The sequence below is a fragment of the Mchenga conophoros genome, linkage group LG9 (genome assembly GCF_057382185.1).
Source record: "Mchenga conophoros isolate Kocher_MC1m ecotype Shallow Benthic linkage group LG9, M_conophoros_male_GT1.1, whole genome shotgun sequence".
In the NCBI taxonomy this organism is placed as follows: Eukaryota; Metazoa; Chordata; class Actinopteri; order Cichliformes; family Cichlidae; genus Mchenga; species Mchenga conophoros.
In genome coordinates, this window is record NC_140534.1 from 13,050,249 (window position 1) to 13,070,932 (window position 20,684).

Here is a 20,684-nt window from a genome sequence, read left to right on the forward strand (position 1 = left end):
AACATCACTTAAAGGTTTGATCAAATCAGGAACTTGCATTGTTTTATAGAGCAATACAAAATTTACATGTATTTGAAATCAGATTAAAAGTGTGTGATATAAAAATTTAGTAAAATATAAAAAATGTTTTCTTACCAAATGATCACACAGCTACAGAGAGAGACAATGTGTGATTTCAACAGAAACACAGTGAGTGAAACACTTCTGTGTTTAGATGTTTTAATGTCAAAGCAAACAGACCTGCGGTGCTTTTGGTTTTCTGCCTTTCTGTATTCAGTCGGTCAGTCTGCTTTTTATGTTCCCCTCGTGCACTCTGCTCTCACTTCAGATGCTGCCAGTCCCACCCGCCTGCCTCTAGATTCACCTGACCTGAGCCTCCACTCACACACTAACCTGTTCTTCATTCTCTCATTAACATTTTTGCACATAGAGCAGCTCGTTTCCCCCAGAGACTGTGTCTCAGCTTTCCACAGTTTTTTTCTCCTGCCTGTTTTGATCTGGATTTTTGTACTTTACTCACAAAAATGTCTTCTTTGCATTTTTATATAACTCCTGGTTTTCGCTCTCGGTTTTCAGACTTGCACTCTCAATACTGTAAAAATACACAAAGTTGTCTGGATGCATGCTCAGTCATCTAGATAAATAAATCCAAAAAGGTTAATTCTGTTCTGTCCAGATAAATAGAATCAACCTTTTGGAACAGACAAACCTTCCTGTGAATAAGAAAGTCAGCTCAGTCTCATCACGGTGCAAATAAATTAATTAAACTAATGATTACATTTTCAATTTCACATTTTCATCCAGGCCTTCAGGTTTTATCCTATTTGCCTGTTATATTTATCAGTATTTTAACTTTACAAATATATAGTACAATTCATTTTTTTTAATTTATAAGCACAAATCTAAAGCAAGATGCAGCCTTACATCATGCAGAAAGGTTTTCTGTTCAGCACACAACAGTAACACTGAAGTCACAGCTACAGTGAAGTAAATAACACTGATCATCTTGTTACAGTGTGATGTTCTGCCGGCCCCTGACATCCATATTGATGTTACTCCTGTAACATCAATATGGTTAGGTAAGGAGTGACATCAATGTGACATTTAGTTATCATTTCAAACCAAACAGACACAACAGCAAATATGACTGATGCAAATATTATAAGAGGTACTAACAAAAAGAATGCCAGACCACGTGACTGAGTAATTTTATTACAGAAAGCTGTCTGTACTCACACAGGTTGTGGAAACTGTGTCCGCAGCTTCCTGTTGACCAGCTTCCTCAATTTGTTTAAACATTTCTTGTTTTATTTAATGACTCATTTATCAGTTGAGCCACTTGGCCAAAAGCAGACATCTAAATATATTTCTCTTTCATCATATCTGGAGTTTTCCCTCTGAAAAAAAGTATCAAAAGTAATCATGTATCACGAGAAACTTCAGAGTAACACCACAATAAGCACAGTTAGGTTGTTGGGCAGGAACAACCTAACTCTGCTATGTTATCTGCTATCAGGAAACTTTAAGTCACATCACAGATTCCAATGTTAGTCAACTTAAAAAGTAAATATTATGCATGTTTCATGGCTATTTCTTATTTTATCATCAATATTTGAAAATCATACAACCATACAACACCAAAGTGTTCCCAGGCCAGGTAAAAGAAATAATCACTCTGTCATGCCCTGAGCCTACCCCGGAGATGACTGAAACATCTCACAGAGGCTACGTTCACACCAATGTGTTTTTGTTTGAAAATGCATTGTTTTCTCTCTGTTTGGGCCTCCCGTTCACACTGAGATGGTGTTTTCGCTGATGGAAAATGCAGCGTTTTGAAAATGCTCTGAAATACGCATACATTTCCAAACGGTGCTTTCGCGTCGCAGTGTGGACAGCGAAAACGGAGACTTTCTAAAACAATGACGCATGTTAGTCATATGATGCAGTCATGTGGCCAATTAAACTAAGATAGCAGAGGGCATTAAACAGCAGTTGCTTTGTTTGCTCGCAATTTTGACAGCCCTATTAAAGATTAATATCAGTTTGTACATGCTCCAGATAGCTTTTCTTCAAATTCTTTAAATCTCACTCGCTTTTGCAACTTTGTACTTTTCTGTTATTCGCAGCAACAACTCCACCTCATTGTTAATCTTGAAGATTTGAAAACAGCGTTGTCGTCTGAAAACGCTACATGTCCACACTAGCATTTTCAGTCACTTTCACAGAGTTGCGTGTCCAGGGAGCAAAATTCATTTTTCAAATCTGGGTGCATGATCTTATGAGTGTCCTGTGATTGAAATCAGGCATCAGAAGGCTGAGGACTTGGAGGCAGAGGGACCTCACATGCAGGCTCCCTTTCATTGTCTAAAACAGAGCTTCCCAAAGCGTGGGGCCCGCGGTATGAAAAGGGGGGAAATAAAAGAAAGAATGCTTGGACACTGCTAGCATAATGGACAGGTTTTTGACGGGACTCCCACACAAACGCAAAGCAGGAGATGAAGCATAGCTGAATATGTTTCCATACCAACTTCATTCTAAGCCAAAGACTAGAAAATATGGTGAAGCATATCTTCCCTTTGGCTTCACCTGCACAAGTGCCAAGGTAGGTCTCCCCTGCAGAATTGGTTTTCCCTGCGTCAGGAGCAGCGCTGGGCTCTCCAAATCAGGGGCAAACAGTATCCCACATTCTTGATTTTTATTTCACAAACACTTGTCGTAATGACTAACTACTCCTGACATTTTGGAGATGTTACTTCTTTATATAGTAAAGTTACAGCGGGATACAAATAACATCAGGCCGTTCTGCCACGATTTGTTCCAAACAGTACTGTTACAGGAAAAATGATTCTATGTTTCTTTACCTTCTTTTAAATGTACAAAGATGCCTTTTGTCTGCCCTCTGCCTGTGGTTAGATTAGTTTAGAATTATCTTTTTAGACTTTCCCAGCAAACACATCTTGTTTCTGGGACATATTGTTTTAGATTGTTTTATCTTCCTTAGCTCTCTGCTGACGAGACTAGCACCATATATGGAGTTGTTTTATTTTATCTGTTTATTATTTGTTATCCTGTTCTCACTGTCTCTGTGCTCTGTGCCTATAAAAATTACCAAGCCACTGTGCATGGTGTGAGTTGTTCTCAGCAGCTCACCCGTGTACACGTTTGATAAAGAAAGTAACTTTGTCTCATTGTGTCTTTATTTCTCCTGGGTTTTTTACAGAGTTTTCCCCCAACATTTCTTGGTCCTTCGGAGCCGGAGCGCCTCCATCGTGTCCCATCTCCGTGACCAGTCCACGTTGCTCGCCTGTCGACAGCTCACACACCAGGTGTGTGATAAAAGACCAAGAGCGTTAAATTCGAGTCTTGGCCAACGTTCTTAGAAAGCGACCCACGGTGGTGGGGCCCGATCGAGGTGGACCAGACCCGGCGACACTGACCAGGTAGATACAGACACACTGACACAATCTTGCGTAAAAGCGTATTTTAAATTCAGGGAATTTAAAATAGCGAAAGTAGCTCGTCGCGACTGGAAGCTCCCCACCTCTGTGGGTTTAAAGTAGCTCGTCGGCTGGTAGCTTGGAGCTCGTCGACTGGAAGCTCCCCACTTCTGTGGGTTAGGTTTGGAGCTCTGGGTAGCTCCCCCAGCTGGGTCTAGACAGGGTCTAGGGAATAAGTAGCTCGTCTACAGAAAGACTGGCAGCTCCCCTTATGATAATGGTTCCGATCGCGCGAATAGGTGTGAATGTGAATGTATGTGTGTGTATTGTTTTAATTAACGGAGCAAGCTGAATTTTCACGGTCCAATAAGAGACTGAGCTGCTCCTACTGTGTTTTTCTTTTACTGCTATTCACTGACGTGCTGGTGAGTTGAGAGAACGGTCGAGTTCCGTCTCGTAAAGTTCACACCGCTTTTGGAAATAGTCCGAAAGTAGAAGGGCGTGTGAGCAACCACTCTCGTCTCTAATACCAGCGAAGGTGATAGCAGCTGTATTGTGTATATATTACTTAAACAAAAATAAGTAAATACATAAATAAGATGGGTAATCAAGCAAGTGAAATTAAAACTCACTCCTGCTGACGAGCAGTGGTGAGAAAAGAAAAGTCCAGACGCCGGACAAAAACAGTGTCTGTAAACTGAGAGATTTAAGAAAACAAAATATAAACAGTCAGAAGAACAGAACTCAACTGCCAGTTTAGTAAAACCAGAAGACGAGACACTGTGCAGTTCCCACAATCCTTTTAGTAAACCATCACTCACTCCTGCAGCCGCATCTGCAGCAACACCCATATCAGGAAGAACATAATAATCCCTTATTAAGTGAAAACTAGAGATCACAGTAGTTTTGTAGTAGTTTAAAAGGGTTGAAAACAGACCCCACTGAGTAGATATAAATATAAAAAGTACGAAATAAAGATAAACAAAGGGAAAATTACAGTAGAAATTATCTTTAGAGTATTTGAAATTAATAATAGCAAGGATAACAACCTGTAAAGTGATATTATCAATGAAACACAGTTGGCATGATGACCATGCCCAGCATGTATAAAATGAATATAAAGCAAATAATTCACACGAAAATATTTTAATAAAATAAATAAGGTATATTAAGACTGTGTCACTGTTCAGCCAAGGACAGTGTGTGAAAAGGTAACTGTCTCCACCTTGGGAAAAGGATGATTCTGCAGGTCATCTGAAGCCCTTGATGGATACAAAATAAAATATAAATAATATATTATAATAGAACTGCCTGGTCCGCCATGCAACAGAGAGAACAAATGTGACCGCAGATTGGATGAGTTCTAAATTATCTGTTTGCTGAATAAGATGATCCTAACTAACAAATTGGCTCAGTAGTAGTATAATGGTACACACTGATAAAATATTATAATATGCTATTGCTGTTATATAAGACAAAGAGGATAATATTAACAATGACATAATATTAATATGAAGAGGCACCTTAATCGGTTATGATGTGAGGTGGATAACTGTTAAGCAGTAGTCTGCATCAAGCTTAAGGTTTGCTGAAACTCAGTGTAATGACATGTGAGATGAAGACAATACAGAGAATAACTAAACTAATGAAGTGCATAGAGGCACTTGACCAGCTTGAAACCTATCATCCTAGAATGACACATTGCTGAGATATAGAGCACACCTATAATAACAACCAATAAGCAAAACCCTGTAGACAACAGCTACAACTACAGGATTGAGAAGCTGAATTAAATATGTAGACACTGCTAAGCTGATGAGCATGTTCCACATTTTCTTTTCTTTTTCTTTTTTGTTTCTTTTAGAGCAGAAGCTGCTGTAACACACCCAAAGAAAGACTCTAGGTCTGACCAACCGTCTCAGTCGTGGGCAAAAAGATGACAGTCAATAAAATTCTAAAAGATAATTTATTGACGAAAAATATATCAAGAGATAAAAGATAAAACAGTCCAGTGTCCCACTTATGAATTGTATAAAAACACACAGTCCCAAGGCCAGAGCCAGCTATGCCACACGGCCAAGTTGCACCCCACATGTTGCCTTTAACAGGGTTAGAAGTTGTCCTTGGAGACCCACCACCCTGCAAGCATATAGTCAGTGGTCACTCAAGCCTCTGCAACTCTGCTGCCTTTAGGCTGTGGCATATAATAGGCCCTGGACTGCACAGAGAGACAAAACAACACAGCAGTGTTTGTAGTGTGGGCTATATGTAGACCAGTGTATCAGTGCAATCAAGTACACCTGCCTCTAATTAGTCCAACCCCATTCCAGCCATTGGCTCACCAAAAATGTGACAACCACAAAACCACTCCCAACCCAGTGCAACTTCACACAATAATATGGAGCCGAATTAACACAGGCACATTAGTCTACCATGTTACAAGCTGCATGCTATTACAAGCCAACATATGCAGACTTCTGCCTTGTTCGGGTGGCAGCATTTTTCTTTTTCTTTTGTGTCCTGACACGTTTATGTTTTTTGTTTTTGTTTGATTATTTTGTTGGTTTTGGAAACGAATTTAAACGAACTTGTGACAATACTTGAGAATCACAGTGACACATAGTGATTAGGCATATGATTGAAAAATGCCTAGGTTTAGAGCTGTGAGCTATGAGCTGTGAGCAATGCAAAGTTTAAATATATATATATATATATGTATAAATGGGAAACAACCCTAACTTGAAAGTTTGAAATGTGTGAGATCCATGAATTGTTTGAAAAACTAGAAATTATTTAAAATTGCCTTAAGTGAAAATGTAGTGTTGCATCTATTCTCCCAAACCAAGAAAAAAAGAAGAAGCATTCTGTAACTTAAAAATAAGGCTGACGAGTTGACAACAGACTAAAACACTAATCCGCAGGTGGCTATCAGGAACAGAGAGGCGAGCAAAGTCATAAACACCAAGGCTGCAGACAGCCACGCAGAAACAGCAGATAACATAGAGACAACGCCTGCTAGAACCGTGGAGAGGAAGGTCACTTCACACGAGATTGTAGGAGTAGGCCACAGAGAAATAATGCAAAACAGTTTTGAGGCAGCCACTTAAGAACTTATTTGACCTTACAGCACAGGCCGAAATTGTGTAGGTTACGCAGTAACCACAGATAGTAAAATAATAGAAGCAAAACCACTCTCTTCTTCATGTTCTGCACAGAGCGCTGAGCTGATAGCTGTGATACGCGAAAGCTAAATACACAAAGACAAACTAATAAACATACATACAGACAGCCAGTATGTTTTCTCTGCTGTGCATCATTTTGCAAAAAATTTGGCATAACAGAGGAATGATTACACCAACTGACAAACCAGCATGCCAACCTCTTACAACGCCTACTGACTCTTTCATTACTACAGGCAACAATTTTGCTGACAGAGCAGCAAAATAGGCGGCACAAAAGACAAACATCACATTGATGGCAGTAAACACACATCAGATTCCACTGGATGTGTTGAAAAATGAACAAAAGCAGCAAGCACAGCAGAGCAGGCAAAATGGCTAAAACACGGTGCAGTTCTGACAAACGACTTAATGATGTGTTATGGCAAGCCAGTGTTGCCAAAATTCCTCCACAAAATGGCGGCATTAGTGACTCATGGCTGTACGCATTTGTCAACGGGGGGACTGACCAGTATTGTCAACTCTCATTTCTACACTGTAAATTCTACACTGTAAATTTTGAAACCTCAGCAAAACAATTTGTCAGAACGTGCATGACGTGTCAAAAATATAATGCTCAGGGAAACCTGAGACCACACAATCCATATGGACTTTATTGAGCTAAATGAATGCCAAGGGTAAAAATACACCCTAGTGGTTATAGATGTATTCTCAAAGTGGCCAGAAATCTACCCAGTGAAAAAGGCAGATACAATTTCAGTAGCAAAATGTATGTCTAAGTTGTAGGAAAATAAAGAGATGATTGTAAATGACGAAGAATGTAATGATGTCTATCAAGTGTCTTGCAGATCACAGCCCGGTGACTGGGTTCTGATCAAAGTGCTCCAAAGGAAAAACTGGAGCTTGCAAAATAGCGGAACGACCATCTTGCATCCATCAGAGCCAGTAAGTGAAGCCATCTAAACACAGCTGACAGCAGGCTTGCCCACTTGTTGTGATCTCGCCCGGTGGAGGGGTCAGCTTTCCTGGCCGGGGGGTCTACTCGCGACAGGAGGGTGTGTCTCGTCGTCATGAGGTGGTGGCTCTTAACAACTGCAGCGGCCCTGACCATGGCCGGGCTCCTCACCTTTGCTTCCGTGAGGGACAACAAGTCACGCTATATGGAGAAAAGGCAGACACTGTATGACAAAGGAAAGTACACCAAGTTTCCCCATGGCTACGCCACTAATTTCTGGTGGCAGTTTATGAACACTACAGCTTACTTGAATAATAAAACTGACTGCTATGCAAATACATATACACTTTCTGCCCACCGAGGAACGAGAGGAAGTGTATGGACTGTTCACTCAACGAAACCTGTGCCAGTAACACGACGCTGATGAGCCTCAACTGTCGCTCCGACTACAGCTACCGAATGCCACTACAAACAAAGACTCAGTACCAGACAGGATGTGCACGGACGGCACCAAGCAGTAAAGGAACTAGAGTTTCGCATCTGAGGAGGAGTGAAATTCTTACAGAGCTTGATTGGAGTTGCCGAGGTGCGGGATCACGTGGAAATCAACCGATATGCTCTGCTACGACACATCAACTTAACTAAGGCCCTGGGAACGGCCTTAGCAGGAGAACAGAAGGCCATCAGAATGATGGTGTTGAAGAACACACTGACACTAAACCTGCTAACAGCATCACAAGGAGGAGTTTGCAAGCTGATCGGGGAGACATATTGCACTTTTATCCCTGATGGATACAAAGCTGGAGGAGACATTTATGAAGCTTTGCAGAATTTGTCCATTCTGCAAAAATATGTCACTGACCACACATCTGGAGCAGCTACACCGCCATGTCTAAGAGTAATGATTTCAAAGATGATAACAACTACAATGACTGCTTATGTTGCCGTGCCTCAAGAAGACCAGCATCCTGTTGCAATTCTGTTAGAGGAGAACTTGTAATAACTGCTAATGAATGACGTGGTGATTAAAAATGACTTCTGCCTTTTTCAAGTGATCATGCACTGATTAACACATTAGTAGTTTATGCAGGTACAATATAAGGTTTTCATTCTTTTATTTTTTGAAGTTTTCATTTTACATATAAGGTTTTCATTCTTTTATTTTTTGTAGTTTTCGTTTTAAAATATAAGGTTTTTATCCTTTATTTTTTGTAGTTTTAGTTTTATTATTTTTTCTTGTTTATTCCACTTGTTATTTCATTTACTATGATTTTCATTTACTATGTTTTTCTTTTTATTATTTTCTTTTGTTTTATTCTTTAGACCAAATGACTTCCATTTCTGCTATGCTGACATTTTGAAAATTAAAAAATTGCTTAAGATACTTAATAAATAACCTTCACAGACAATTGTTGTATACATTTAAAATAAGTTAAAACAGGAGGGAATGTTACAGGAAAAATGATTCTATGTTTCTTTACCTTCTTTTAAATGTACAAAGATGCCTTTTGTCTGCCCTCTGCCTGTGGTTAGATTAGTTTAGAATTATCTTTTTAGACTTTCCCAGCAAACACATCTTGTTTCTGGGACATATTGTTTTAGATTGTTTTATCTTCCTTAGCTCTCTGCTGACGAGACTAGCACCATATATGGAGTTGTTTTATTTTATCTGTTTATTATTTGTTATCCTGTTCTCACTGTCTCTGTGCTCTGTGCCTATAAAAATTACCAAGCCACTGTGCATGGTGTGAGTTGTTCTCAGCAGCTCACCCGTGTACACGTTTGATAAAGAAAGTAACTTTGTCTCATTGTGTCTTTATTTCTCCTGGGTTTTTTACAGAGTTTTCCCCCAACAAGTACAAAACAGTATCCCACAGCTGTTTATGTTTTTGAACCCATTTTGCACAAAGAGGCATTTTTTGAAAAATGTTTTGATAGCAATGTCAAATATTATTACACAGGAAAAAACAACTACACTTAAAATAATTACACCGTGACACATCTGACTTTCTAAATGGAGGGACAGTAACTGCGTGTGTATATGTAAGCGTGTAAAAATTGCAGATAGTCAGATTAACAATTCATCTCATGTAAACAATAACGTGAGCACAGCGTGACGTGAAAAAAGGCACATAGCTTTGACGTTGCATGACGAACTCTGTATTCCTTGTCCACATGTAAACGCAAAAAAGGAGTTTTAAAAAATCTTAGTTTTCGGGAATTCGAAATGCTGTTTACGTGTGGACGAAACAGCTGCTTTTTCAAAAGTACCCGTGTAGGTGCGGACGTATTATAAAAGAGTTAGTAGTTTATTAGGATGTGATTGTACGGGGACGGTGGGAGGTGCGCCTGAAGGGGCCTAGCAAAAAAAGTTTGGGAACCACTGGTCTAAAAAACAATGAAAGGGGGAACTTGATCATCCAAAGCATAAAAGTCTTAATTTTATGAGTCTGTTTCTGTTAAGGAGGTCGATCCATTCCTTTTTCGTTTTCTACACTTTGCTTCCTACAACCTGCAATACAATACCCAGCTCGTTTTGAATCACTGGAGAAGTGAAGAATGCAGATTACATTTTATGTAAGAAGGTATATGTATGAGGTAATAAAACATAAAAACCTTTCATACAACAGGACTGTAATGATTTAAAGAGAGAGCAGAGTTTTACTGGTTTTATGTAAACCCGCATGATGAACTCATTCGCAAACAGCACTGCGAGTGGCAACTGCGATGGCCGGGAATCGAACCCGGGTCAACTGCTCGGAAGGAAGCTATGCTCGCCACTATACCACCATCGCTGTGAAAGACTGCAACATCACTGATTCATTGTCCGGCTTATACAGATTTTCAGGACAATTAACAAGGTGGGCATTGTGATTACTCGCTTGTCAGGTTCTAAACTGGTCAAAAGGTAGATCACTAAAAAGACTAGTGCTTTCATGCAACTGCACATTTAATCTCATCAGCAAAGCTTCTTTGCTACTCAAGTGTGGCCTCTCATGCATTTAAACTCTTGCGTGATTTTTAGCACCTTGAGAGTCGCAATGGTCACGCGAGTTCTTCAGGTCACAGCAGACAAGGTGAGAATAGGTGTGAATCTGTCTTGGGACGAATCTGGGACGAGGACGTCTTTGGCTCCTCTTTCAAGTTATTGGACTTTGGCAAAAAGGTTTTACGCTTAATTAAAAAATGAGAGCAAGTGTCTGTGTCCCGAATACAAAGTGGGCGCTGGTTCCACAGAGAGGGGCCTGAAAAGTGATGGCTCTTCCTTCCATTGCACTTTAAAATCCCCTCGGAAGCCAGCAGTCTGAGAGCAAAGCACTCTGTTGGGATGATATGGCACTGTGAGATCTTGTAGACAAAATTGGTGGTGATTATTCAAGACCTTGTGTGTGAGGGCAAGTATTTGGATTTTTATTTGGGATTTAATTGGGAGCCAATGAAGAGAGAAGTCCATATGGGGGAAATCTACTCTGTCCTTCCAGTCCCTGACTGTGCTCTGGATGCAGCGTTTTGGAAAACATTGTAAAGGCTTTTCAGGAAGCTTTTAGGACACTGTGAAAATACTGAATTTGAATAGTGGAGGCTAGAAGTAGTGAATGTATCCTTCCTCTCTATCATTAGATGGAGAGAGTGTACAAAGGCCGGCATAGTGGGTCTGTGGCCACTCTTGCTTGCGCTTTTGCGTGTCTGTCAGCCAGCTGTGGAGAAGAGCAAAGTTTTCACATGTAAACAGCTCTAGTGAAAAGCAGTGTTCCAAACAATGAAATGTGTCCACTCCTTGTGCTTTTCATGCAGTAATGTTTGAAGCTATTTCTGCTGTTGTCCCATTCCCGGTGAAATCCGCTGTGCCTCCAATCCCGATCCCAGTCCTCTTGCAAAGCAATGAGCATTTGTCAGACGCATGAGTCATTGGCGGTACTCAGACTGGATCCTGGACGACTACACGGGGGCACGTCTGGGGTGGCTAAGAGACCAATTGAAGGATGCCATGTTTATGTCTGTGAAGGTTCTCAGTCATCCAGGTCATCGTAGTCAAAGGAGCTTGCAAAGAAAAGCGTCTGGACTTCTTTAAGTTGCTTGAAGACGTTTCACCTCTCATCCGAGAAGCTTCTTCAGTTGTAAGGTCAAATGGTGGAGAGTCCGAGATATAAACCTAGTGGGAGTATCCCCCCACAGAGGGACAAAAGGACCCCCTGATGATCCTCTAATCGCCTGAGCCAAGGTGGGAAACTGGGCGTGGGTCATGCCATGTTTACTGAATATGTGCCTAATTTTGTCAGGACGTAGCTGGGTCCATTGCTTCTGCGTGCTCTATTTTCACAAGCAAAGGCCTGGCTCTTTCTCAGGTGATCTCCATGCCTTCTTCTCAAATCAACGTCAGGACTGCCGCAAAACAGCTGACCGTTGTCGACAGGATTCGAACCTGTGCGGGGAGACCCCAATGGATTTCGAGTCCATCGCCTTGACCGCTCGGCCACAACAACCACATTGGGCTGTGGAACTACATACTTGAAAGACATATGTCTTCCAAGTCCTACGCCACACATCTTTCAAGTAGGATGTGCACAACAACGGCCACGCTGGATTGTAAATGCGGTAGCTGCATGACTTTGGTGCGAAAGCTTGTGGTTTTGCAGTTCCGTGAGATTGGTGCAGCACAGCTGCGGTTGAAGCTAGCTGGCTGACATTAGCTTGCTTGTTTGCATGAACAGTAACACACACAGCTGATGATTTTGCCACCGCAAAGAGCTGATCAGTACATGGTTAGTAAAATGTTATCTTCATTCCAAACATTCAGCACAATATTTAAAGTGGGACTGGGTGTCTTTATGAAGAAGTAGCGTGTCCAATCCCAGTTTCATGTAAGAAGGTATAGGTATGAAGTGATGAGAACTCAAAGCCTGTATGAACAGTGTCTTTCCACAGCAAACGGTTGCAGCGAGGCCGATGAAGAATGCACCTGGCCTGACATTGTAAGCATTTGCAGAAAGAGCGGAGAACGTTTTTAGTGTAAGATAGTACGCAGCCCACATGCTTGAACAGCACTGCGAGTGGCAACTGCGATGGCCGGGAATCGAACCCGGGTCAACTGCTTGGAAGGCAGCTATGCTCGCCACTATACCACCATCGCTGTGAAAGACTGCAACATCACTGATTCATTGTCCGGCTTATACAGATTTTCAGGACAATTAACAAGGTGGGCATTGTGATTACTCGCTTGTCAGGTTCTAAACTGGTCAAAAGGTAGATCACTAAAAAGACTAGTGCTTTCATTCAACTGCACATTTAATCTCATCAGCAAAGCTTCTTTGCTACTCAAGTGTGGCCTCTCACGCATTTAAACTCTTGCGTGATTTTTAGCACCTTGAGAGTCGCAATGGTCACGCGAGTTCTTCAGGTCACAGCAGACAAGGCGAGAATAGGTGTGAATCTGTCTTGGGACGAATCTGGGACGAGGACGTCTTTGGCTCCTCTCTCAAGTTATTGGACTTTGGCAAAAAGGTTTTACGCTTAATTAAAAAATGAGAGCAAGTGTCTGTGTCCCGAATACAAAGTGGGAGCTGGTTCCACGGAGAGGGGCCTGAAAAGTGATGGCTCTGCCTTCCATTGCACTTTAAAATCCCCTCGGAAGCCAGCAGTCTGAGAGCAAAGCACTCTGTTGGGATGATATGGCACTGTGAGATCTTGTAGACAAAATTGGTGGTGATTATTCAAGACCTTGTGTGTGAGGGCAAGTATTTGGATTTTTATTTGGGATTTAATTGGGAGCCAATGAAGAGAGAAGTCCATATGGGGGAAATCTACTCTGTCCTTCCAGTCCCTGACTGTGCTCTGGATGCAGCGTTTTGGAAAACAGTGTAAAGGCTTTTCAGGAAGCTTTTAGGACACTGTGAAAATACTGAATTTGAATAGTGGAGGCTAGAAGTAGTGAATGTATCCTCCCTCTCTATCGTTAGATGGAGAGAGTGTACAAAGGCCGGCATAGTGGGTCTGTGGCCACTCTTGCTTGCGCTTTTGCGTGTCCGTCAGCCAGCTGTGGAGAAGAGCAAAGTTTTTACATGCAAAGAGCTGTAGTGAAAAGCAGTGTTCGAAACAATGAAATGTTTCCACTCCTTGTGCTTTTCATGCAGTAATGTTTGAAGCTATTTCTGCTGTTGTCCCATTCCCGGTGAAATCCGCTGTGCCTCCAATCCCGATCCCAGTCCTCTTGCAAAGCAATGAGCATTTGTCAGACGCATGAGTCATTGGCGGTACTCAGACTGGATCCTGGACGACTACACGGTGGCACGTCTGGGGTGGCTAAGAGACCAATTGAAGGATGCCATGTTGACTGAATATGTGCCTAATTTTGTCAGGACATAGCTGGGTCCATTGCTTCTGCGTGCTCTATTTTCACAAGCAAAGGCCTGGCTCTTTCTCCTGGCACCTTCTCAGGTGATCTCCATGCCTTCTTCTCAAATCAACGTCTGGACTGCCGCAAAACAACTGACCGTTGTCGACAGGATTCGAACCTGTGCGGGGAGACCCCAATGGATTTCTAGTCCATCGCCTTGACCGCTCGGCCACAACAACCGCATTGGGCTGTGGAAATACATACTTGAAAGACATACGTCTTCCAAGTCCTACGCCACACATCTTTCAAGTAGGATGTGCACAACAACGGCCACGCTGGATTGTAAATGCGGTAGCTGCATGACTTTGGTGCGAAAGCTTGTGGTTTTGCAGTTCCGTGAGATTGGTGCAGCACAGCTGCGGTTGAAGCTAGCTGGCTGACATTAGCTTGCTTGTTTGCATGAACAGTAACACACACAGCTGATGATTTTGCCACCGCAAAGAGCTGATCAGTACATGGTTAGTAAAATGTTATCTTCATTCCAAACATTCAGCACAATATTTAAAGTGGGACTGGGTGTCTTTATGAAGAAGTAGCGTGTCCAATCCCAGTTTCATGTAAGAAGGTATAGGTATGAAGTGATGAGAACTCAAAGCCTGTGTGAACAGTGTCTTTCCACAGCAAACGGTAGCAGCGAGGCCGATGAAGAATGCACCTGGCCTGACATTGTAAGCATTTGCAGAAAGAGGGGAGAACGTTTTTAGTGTAAGATAGTACGCAGCCCACATGCTTGAACAGCACTGCGAGTGGCAACTGCGATGGCCGGGAATCGAACCCGGGTCAACTGCTTGGAAGGCAGCTATGCTTGCCACTATACCACCATCGCTGTGAAAGACTACAACATCACTGATTCATTGTCCGGCTTATACAGATTTTCAGGACAATTAACAAGGTGGGCATTGTGATTACTCGCTTGTCAGGTTCTAAACTGGTCAAAAGGTAGATCACTAAAAAGACTAGTGCTTTCATGCAACTGCACATTTAATCTCATCAGCAAAGCTTCTTTGCTACTCAAGTGTGGCCTCTCACGCATTTAAACTCTTGCGTGACTTTTAGCACCTTGAGAGTCGCAATGGTCACGCGAGTTCGTCAGGTCACAGCAGACAAGGTGAGAATAGGTGTGAATCTGTCTTGGGACGAATCTGGGACGAGGACGTCTTTGGCTCCTCTTTCAAGTTATTGGACTTTGGCAAAGAGGTTTTACGCTTAATTAAAAAATGAGAGCAAGTGTCTGTGTCCCGAATACAAAGTGGGAGCTGGTTCCACGGAGAGGGGCCTGAAAAGTGATGGCTCTGCCTTCCATTGCACTTTAAAATCCCCTCGGAAGCCAGCAGTCTGAGAGCAAAGCACTCTGTTGGGATGATATGGCACTGTGAGATCTTGTAGACAAAAGTTGGTGGTGATTATTCAAGACCTTGTGTGTGAGGGCAAGAATTTGGATTTTTATTTGGGATTTAATCGGGAGCCAATGAAGAGAGAAGTCCATATGGGGGAAATCTACTCTGTCCTTCCAGTCCCTGACTGTGCTCTGGATGCAGTGTTTTGTAAAACAGTGTAAAGGCTTTTCAGGAAGCTTTTAGGACACTGTGAAAATACTGAATTTGAATAGTGGAGGCTAGAAGTAGTGAATGTATCCTTCCTCTCTATCTTTAGATGGAGAGAGTGTACAAAGGCCGGCATAGTGGGTCTGTGGCCACTCTTGCTTGCGCTTTTGCGTGTCTGTCAGCCAGCTGTGGAGAAGAGCAAAGTTTTTACATGCAAAGAGCTGTAGTGAAAAGCAGTGTGTTGTGGCATGTGAGAGTGCATCGACTATGAACATGTCTCTGCCGGGGGTGTATGTGACGGTGAGATCATATCTCTGTAGTTGCAGCAGCATTCCTTGTAGCCTCGCTGGTGCCTTGCATAGCGGTTTGCGCACTATCGCCTCCAGGGGTTTATGATCAGATTGCACTGTCACTGGTCTTCCATAGACATACTGGTGGAATCGTTTAGCGGCAAACACAATGGCTAGTAACTCTTTTTCTATTTGTGCATACCTTTTTTCTGTGTCTGTGAGTGCTCGTGACGTGTAACACACAGGTTGTCCGTCTTGTAATAGGCATGCGCCCAGCCCATCTTTTGAAGAATCGGCCTGCAGTGTTAGTGGTTTCTTGTGGTCATAAAATCTCAACACTGTAGCTTGTGTGAGCGTCGACTTGAGCGTCTGTAACGCTACTGTGTGATGTGGCTGCCACTGCCACACTGTGTCCTTCTTGAGTAGCTGTCTCAAAGGTGCTGTGAGCGATGCTTCATTTTGGATGTACTGTGCCAAAAACTTCGTCATTCCCAGCAGACGCTGAAGGCTTTGTTTGTCTTCTGGAGTCGGCATGTCGACAATAGCTTTGATCTTTGAAACATCTGCTTTCTGCCCTGCTGCTGTGATGATATGGCCCATGTATTTCACTGTGTCAACTTTGAACTGAATTTTGTCCTTGTTAAACTTCACGTTAGCTGCTCTTGCTTTCTCCATGACCTTCTGCAGGATTTCATCGTGTTCGTGCTCTGATGTAGCTGCAATTATCATATCATCTGCAATGATAAATACACCAGGAATGTTGCCGAAAGTCTCACAATTCTTTTGTTGAAAGACCTCGCTGGCTGATTTGATCCCGAATGGGAGTCGGAGGAAGCGATATCGGCCCCAAGGTGTATTGAAGGTACAGAGCTTTGATGACGGCTCGTCCAGCTTGATCTGCCAGTATCCATCTTTTTCATCCAATATGGTGAAGATGGATTTTCCTGCTAGCTTGCTGCGAACGTCCTCGTGTGTGGGAATGGAGTAGTGCTGGCGTTTAACTGCTTGGTTCAGATCACAAGGGTCCAAGCACACCCTTAGTGTTCCGTTCTTCTTCTGTGTGGCGACAAGACTGTTGACCCAATCTGTAGGCTCATTGACAGGCATTATGACATCTCTGTTTTGTAAGTCCTGTAGCGTCTTCTTCAGCGCATCCATTATGGAGAGTGGCACGTTCCTGCATGCGTGAATCACAGGTGTTGCATTTGGGTCAATATGTATGTGGTGAAGTCCAGGGAACTCACCTAAGCCTGTGAACACATCAGCGTACATCTCCACAAGTTCTTCCGAGGTAGAAGGTGGTTTAGCTGATTTCGGTACAGAGGATGTCATGGCAAGGGTCTCAACTCGTTGCACCAGATGGAGCTCTTCACAAGCTTGTCCACCTAGGATCGGTTTATCTGCATGGCTTGATACAAGAAAGTCAAACACAGCCTTGTGCTTCCGTGCTTCACACTCAAGAGACACCACACCATCTGCACGTATGTGGGCTCCACCAAAAGCTATGAGTACAGTCTTTGTGGGCTGTAACCGAGGCATATCTGGTAACTCGTCATAAACTGATCTGGGGAGCACATTTGCGTCCGCACCTGTGTCTAGCTTGAAGGTGAGTGGTACGTCTCGGATTGTCACACTTTCATGCCATTTGCCAGTCTTGTGCTTGTCGCTGGATACCATGCCGATGTATAGTGAATCGCCATCAGTTTCAATGTTGTTAATAGTTTTTGTTTTCTTGAAGTGTCTACTCTTCTCTGCGCTAGCTCTGCACACTTTTGAGAAGTGGTTATTTTTCCCACACTTGTGACATGTTGCCCCATAGGCTGGACACTGTCGGAATGCGTGTTTGTTGCCGCATTTGTGACAAAGTGTTTGTTTGTCGTTGCTCAGTTTGTTTTTACTGTGTCCTGATTTAATGTATCCTGGCATTTTTCTTAATGCGTCCACTGACGTGTCTTGGGCTGCAGTTATTGACTGCATGGCCTGAATCTGTGACTTGGCCACTTCTGCTGATCTGCATATTTCTATCGTCTTGCGCAGTGTGAGGTCGTTGTCACGAAGCAATCTCTCTTTTAGTCTTGCGTCACTTATGCTGAACACCAATTTATCCCTGATCATGTCGTCCTCATTGATCCCAAATTCAGAACTTTTACTTCTCTGACGGAGTTCCGTGACATATCTGTCCACTGTTATATCCGCCGACATTGGGTATGACCAGAACTTGTGGCGATCAAAAACAACGTTCTTTCGTGGACTACAGTATTCCTTAAACGTTTTCAAAATGTCCGCCATTGTCAGTGCGTCTCCGGTCGGGGTCACTGTGAGCGTGTTGTACACTTCAAGCGCTTCTTCGCCGATAGTGTGGAGAAGAATGGCTATTTTAACCTTTTCATCCTTCTCCAACGCACCCGGAGCAGTCATATACAGTCCGAATCTTTGTTCCCATCTGCGCCAGGTCTCAGATAAATTGCCTGTGAGCAGTAGCGGTGATGGTGGCTTGAATTGCTCCATGCCGTTAGCAATGGCTACTGTTAGCTAATCTACGGCTAGCTTACTCACGTCGCGGTCCCTGTTCACACGGTCTTGCCGACTTCTGACACCATGTTGTAACTTTATGCAGTGTTGCTCCAACTGCCCGTGTAGCGTGGGTTGTGGTCAACAATAACTTTAGACCAAGCACAGAGGACTGAGACGAGGCTATGGTGGAGGTCCAGACTTTTACTCCATAAGCTCAGAACACATACAATAACACAGTACCACCTACTGGTGGGAGGTAGTAATAGCTGCTCCTTATTACAATATACCACACAGTGTTCGAAACAATGAAATGTTTCCACTCCTTGTGCTTTTCATGCAGTAATGTTTGAAGCTATTTCTGCTGTTGTCCCATTCCCGGTGAAATCCGCTGTGCCTCCAATCCCGATCCCAGTCCTCTTGCAAAGCAATCAGCATTTGTCAGACGCATGAGTCATTGGCGGTACTCAGACTGGATCCTGGACGACTACACGGGGGAACGTGTGGGGTGGCTAAGAGACCAATTGAAGGATGCCATGTTTACTGAATATGTGCCTAATTTTGTCAGGATATAGCTGGGTCCATTGCTTCTGCGTGCTCTATTTTCACAAGCAAAGGCCTGGCTCTTTCTCCTGGCACCTTCTCAGGTGATCTCCATGCCTTCTTCTCAAATCAACGTCTGGACTGCCGCAAAACAGCTGACCGTTGTCGACAGGATTCGAACCTGTGCGGGGAGACCCCAATGGATTTCTAGTCCATCGCCTTGACCGCTCGGCCACAACAACCACATTGGGCTGTGAAACTACATACTTGAAAGACATACGTCTTACAAAGTCCTACTCCACACATCTTTCAAGTAGGATGTGCACAACAACGGCCACCCTGGATTGTAAATGCGGTAGCTGCATGACTTTGGTGCGAAAGCTTGTGGTTTTGCAGTTCCGTGAGATTGGTGCAGCACAGCTGCGGTTGAAGCTAGCTGGCTGACATTAGCTTGCTTGTTTGCATGAACAGTAACACACACAGCTGATGATTTTGCCACCGCAAAGAGCTGATCAGTACATGGTTAGTAAAATGTTATCTTCATTCCAAACATTCAGCACAATATTTAAAGTGGGACTGGGTGTCTTTATGAAGAAGTAGCGTGTCCAATCCCAGTTTCATGTAAGAAGGTAGAGGTATGAAGTGATGAGAACTCAAAGCCTGTGTGAACAGTGTCTTTCCACAGCAAACGGTAGCAGCGAGGCCGATGAAGAATGCACCTGGCCTGACATTGTAAGCATTTGCAAAAAGAGCGGAGAACGTTTTTAGTGTAAGATAGTACACAGCCCACATGCTTGAACAGCACTGCGAGTGGCAACTGCGATGGCCGGGAATCGAACCCAGGTCAACTGCTTGGAAGGAAGCTATGCTCGCCACTATACCACCATCGCTGTGAAAGACTACAACATCACTGATTCATTGTCCAGCTTATACAGATTTTCAGGACAATTAACAAGGTGGGCATTGTGATTACTCGCTTGTCAGGTTCTAAACTGGTCAAAAGGTAGATCACTAAAAAGACTAGTGCTTTCATGCAACTGCACATTTAATCTCATCAGCAAAGCTTCTTTGCTACTCAAGTGTGGCCTCTCACGCATTTAAACTCTTGCGTGATTTTTAGCACCTTGAGAGTCGCAATGGTCACGCGAGTTCTTCAGGTCACAGCAGACAAGGTGAGAATAGGTGTGAATCTGTCTTGGGACGAATCTGGGACGAGGACGTCTTTGGCTCCTCTTTCAAGTTATTGGACTTTGGCAAAAAGGTTTTACGCTTAATTCAAAAATGAGAGCAAGTGTTTGTGTCCCGAATACAAAGTGGGAGCTGGTTCCACAGAGAGGGGCCTGAAAAGTGATGGCTCTGCCTTCCATTGCACTTTTAAATCCCCTCGGAAGCCAGCAGTCTGAGAGCAAAGCACTCTGTTGGGATGATATGGCACTGTGAGATCTTGTAGACAAAATTGGTGGTGATTATTCAAGACCTTGTGTGTGAGGGCAAGTATTTGGATTTTTATTTGGGATTTAATTGGGAGCCAATGAAGAGAGAAGTCCATATGGGGGAAATCTACTCTGTCCTTCCAGTCCCTGACTGTGCTCTGGATGCAGCGTTTTGGAAAACAGTGTAAAGGCTTTTCAGGAAGCTTTTAGGACACTGTGAAAATACTGAATTTGAATAGTGGAGGCTAGAAGTAGTGAATGTATCCTTCCTCTCTATCATTAGATGGAGAGAGTGTACAAAGGCCGGCATAGTGGGTCTGTGGCCACTCTTGCTTGGGCTTTTGCGTGTCTGTCAGCCAGCTGTGGAGAAGAGCAAAGTTTTTACATGCAAAGAGCTG

At 43.1% G+C, this 20,684-nt stretch overlaps 1 protein-coding gene and 6 non-coding genes across 7 annotated transcripts in view; all 7 read right to left on the reverse strand.

The window, feature by feature from the left end:
* Positions 1 to 20,684, reverse strand: part of LOC146566906 (myelin-associated glycoprotein-like) — a 113,999-nt gene that overhangs the window by 5,849 nt on the left and 87,466 nt on the right. The gene's annotated exons all lie outside the window — the stretch shown is intronic.
* trnag-ucc (transfer RNA glycine (anticodon UCC)) lies at positions 10,295 to 10,366 on the reverse strand. Its single transcript has one exon. It is a non-coding gene; the product is annotated as a tRNA-Gly (tRNA).
* Positions 11,974 to 12,055, reverse strand: trnas-cga (transfer RNA serine (anticodon CGA)). The gene has a single exon. It is a non-coding gene; the product is annotated as a tRNA-Ser (tRNA).
* trnag-ucc (transfer RNA glycine (anticodon UCC)) lies at positions 12,631 to 12,702 on the reverse strand. The gene has a single exon. It is a non-coding gene; the product is annotated as a tRNA-Gly (tRNA).
* Positions 14,063 to 14,144, reverse strand: trnas-aga (transfer RNA serine (anticodon AGA)). Its single transcript has one exon. It is a non-coding gene; the product is annotated as a tRNA-Ser (tRNA).
* On the reverse strand, positions 14,720 to 14,791 carry trnag-ucc (transfer RNA glycine (anticodon UCC)). The gene has a single exon. It is a non-coding gene; the product is annotated as a tRNA-Gly (tRNA).
* On the reverse strand, positions 19,014 to 19,095 carry trnas-aga (transfer RNA serine (anticodon AGA)). The gene has a single exon. It is a non-coding gene; the product is annotated as a tRNA-Ser (tRNA).